Source organism: Miscanthus floridulus, chromosome 13, assembly GCF_019320115.1.
Source record: "Miscanthus floridulus cultivar M001 chromosome 13, ASM1932011v1, whole genome shotgun sequence".
NCBI classification, from domain to species: Eukaryota; Viridiplantae; Streptophyta; class Magnoliopsida; order Poales; family Poaceae; genus Miscanthus; species Miscanthus floridulus.
In genome coordinates, this window is record NC_089592.1 from 64,712,577 (window position 1) to 64,716,315 (window position 3,739).

General features: G+C 42.8%; 1 pseudogene; it reads right to left on the reverse strand.

Moving 5' to 3' along the window:
• Positions 1 to 1,038: 1,038 nt before the first annotated feature.
• LOC136499928 (uncharacterized) lies at positions 1,039 to 3,501 on the reverse strand (annotated as a pseudogene).
• Between the last annotated feature and the right edge of the window lie 238 nt (positions 3,502 to 3,739).

Below are 3,739 nucleotides of genomic sequence, written 5' to 3' on the forward strand. Positions count from 1 at the left end.
ATGATGCGAAATATCGGATCGCCTTCCTTCCTTTGATTGCTTGGTATGTATTGGTATATCTTTTGGCTTGGTGAAGACTTGACATCCTCTATCTTCGGGATATTTTGTTCTAACGACAATGATGATTTTGGTTTTGAGACTTTATCAATAGGCTCAAAATAAAACTTTGCATCAACATAGAAGGATTCTGCTATAGTGAATGGCTTTTTATCAGCAAAAATCCTTACTACGCTCCCTAAAGGATCTTTATACTTGATGCATTGATGGAGAGTAGATGGAACAACTCCATTTTCATGCAACCATGGGCGACCGATAAGAACATTATATGAGGTAGCCGCATCAATGACATGGAAGTATACATATGTCATAAAATTTTTAAACTTTAGAACCAGAGATATGGTGCCCAATGCTTCTTGACCAGCTTGGTTAAAGCCATGAATGACAACATTTGAGCGACATAAGTTTCCTTTAGAATACCCAATCTTTTTAAGAGTGTGCAAGGGTAACAAGTTTATGGCTGAACCACCATCAATCATTATGCGATTAATGGGGAGATCATCAATCTCGCCGAACATAAGAAGGGGTCTATTATGCTTCTTATTTCCTAACAATAGATCCTCGTCATTGAATGTAATACTTTGAGTTTGGGATAACTTTACTTCTGCCTATGAAACCTCAACCCTATAATCTTTAGGGAAGGAAAGTGCAGTAATAAATGCATTTCGCAAATCAGAAGAGAGACACAAGGCATTAAGTGTGAGATTACATCATACTTGATCAACACATTAGGAGTATGGTCAGTCATATCATTTGGAGTTACATTTGGGGGATTTCTTTGTTGAGGAGATGGCCTAGGTAGTTGACGGCCTGATCTAAGCTGAACTTCAGCAACTTCGGGTGCCTCTTCTTTAGGGAAGTGAAGAGACTCCTCGTCATCCTCAAAAACTGTGATGGAGAAAGCAGCATATTCGTCTTCAAAGGGGCTGTCCTTGCGCTTCTTTATATTTTGGTAGAAGCACGGGCCTTCGCCTTTTTCCATCATTCGTCGGAGAGCAAATCATCTTGAGAGTTGTTGTCGACGCTCTCCTGATCTTTGGGAACCTGATGGTCCACATTTTGGGGTGTGGATCCATCGAAGGAAAGCCTTGCCTTCATGTTGGCGCTTAGCTTGCTGTTGTGAATGCCCTGAGAAAGACATATTAACGTGCTTAGGTTTTGATATTATATATCGATCATAAGTTGGCCACATTTTTGGAGTTGCACAACTCACCGGATCACTTTGAAAAGTGGCAACATTTGACGTAGTCGTTTTCTTTCCATTTGTCATGCTTTTGAGTAGATCGGCATCTATGGTGCCTTCATCTATGAGCTTTTGTATCATGCTTTTTACCACAAAACAATCTTTGAGCATATGACCCAAGATGCGATGAAAGTGATAGAAATTTGGCTCATCGAATTTAGAAGCTTCTTCTAGCCTTTTCGGTTTGGGGAGCTCGATGAGTTTCAACTCCCGTAGGCCCATGAAGAGATACCCCACTTCTTCATCGGGGAAAGAGTACTTTTGATTTTGTCGCTCGCTAAGAGTTGGCCTCCTAGGAGCTAGTGCACCCCCTTTGCTTGGTAATCTTGTGGTGGTGCCCCTAGTTTGGAACTTTTGAGGACCCACCGTTGTATCCATGGCCTGCATTTGCTTCAGCTTAGAAGGTGTGGGCTTATCTCGTGGGTTGTTTTTATCCAATGGCGCCTTGTTGAACGTCCTCAGCAGACAAGACATGTGATGCATATAATTCTCTATGTTTGTGGCCTTTGAGGACAACTCTTCGAAAGTTATTAGCCTTACACCCTTTAGGTGAATGGCCATGTCTGGGCTCAAGTTATTCATACACATACGAACTACTTCTGGTTTGGTGATTGGTTGTGGGCAGTGGAGGCTTAAATTCCTCCACCTGTTGATGAAATCCGCAGCTTTCTCATTTGGCCTTTGTAAGGTTTGAGTCAGCTCAGTTATTCCCACCGTCCTTTGAGTGCTATAAAAACGCTCTAGGAAGGTGTCTTGCATTTGTTCCCATGTACAGATGGAGCCAGGTGCCAACTTGCTATACCATGTGAAAGTTGGACCCGATAATGTTTGTACAAATTGACGGAGGAGAAGAGCTCCATTGTGGGCTATATCTTGACATGCAGCAAGGAAATGGGCCACATGTTCATGTGGCGATCTGGTCCCATTAAATTTACTAAATTATGATTGGCAATAATTGTTTGAAAATGGTACCATGTCCACCTCCGGTGAATATGGTTTCACATACCCCTGGACGCATGGAATAATGTGTTTGCATATATTGAGCCTTTACGCCTTTTGAAATCATCCTTTGTATGGCTTCGAGTGTGATTTCAGGTTGGTGATGGGGACCGTTATAACTGATCAAAGTGTTCACATCATTTGTACGATTTCTGGTGTTGGCCACTTGCTCACGAAGCGCGGCCAACTCTTCTTCTTTCTGTTGTAAGGCAACCATCATTTGGTTCATATGTTCTTCAACAGATTGACCTTGATTTGTGGCAAGCACTTGTTCAGCACTACTAGGCTCACTCTCACTATGCGGAGGTTGTGAGTCATCCTCACTTGGGGCTTGTGGATCTTCACCATTTAGTGGGTTTGGATCAGCCGAGCCTGTAGTATCCAATAATTCATTTTCAAGTTAGAATGATCATCAAATAGGGGGTTATAAGACCCTACATAGATCGTATTATTTCTTGAATTACCAGAGTTTGTTAAGCTTCGAGTCACCGGGTGATGACCCACTGGAATTTGTTTACAAGGCTTCTTTATTTTGAAGTGTGTAGAAGCGGAGGAAGTATCACTCGTGTTGCAGGCTGCTTCCTCAACACTCACTAGCATTGAAGAGAATACCTCAAAATGGTTGCTCAAGGCTCTTTTATGAGGAGGTCGATAAGCTAGTGTTGTTGTATCTCCCACTTTTGGAGTAGCTGCTATTATTTCTCCTTGGGTGCCACCAGCATGTCTTGATGACGCATCCCCTCATACCCAACTAGATGTGGAGTCAGTTGGTATTGCCATCTCCCTTTGCTTTAAACTGGCACTGTCTTGCACGTACATTGGCAGCCTACTTTGCATATCTCTCTCGCCTCGAGTTCCTTTTTACGAACTCTTGATGCTTCGGGTAGTTTGGCCAAGATTTTGGCGCGTCGCATGATTTAACCCTCAATATTATCTGAGTATGTGGATGCTCCAGGCAACAAACTCCTTAGGTCCTGGCATATGGCCCTTTCAATGGAAGCCTAAAAAGCTTGCCTCGCAGCATTTTGGATCCTACGATATTCTCCGCTTTGTTGAGCCAAAATTGAATCACAAACATAAGCACATTGTGCTTTTAGTCATAGAGTCAATTACGTTGTTGAAGTTGGCCCATGCTTGAAGGATTTTGCATTGTCGTCGGTGGTGTCAGCTTTAGAGACACAGAATCTTGTATAGAAGGCCATGATGGTGCCACCCCTGATGATACAGGATTTGAGAGTGTCGCAGCTGGATCAACATGTCCCCTCTTTATATCAATGAGGGAGAGGTGAATCCCTTGCCACCGAAGCTCACGCTTAGGTAGATCATTGCTGGGATTATAGACCAACATGGGGATAAACTCAGGAGCTTTAGCCCAAAGTTGGCTTTTTGTAGATGAATCACTTTCAGTGGATGACATACTATATTCTATCACCACGACCT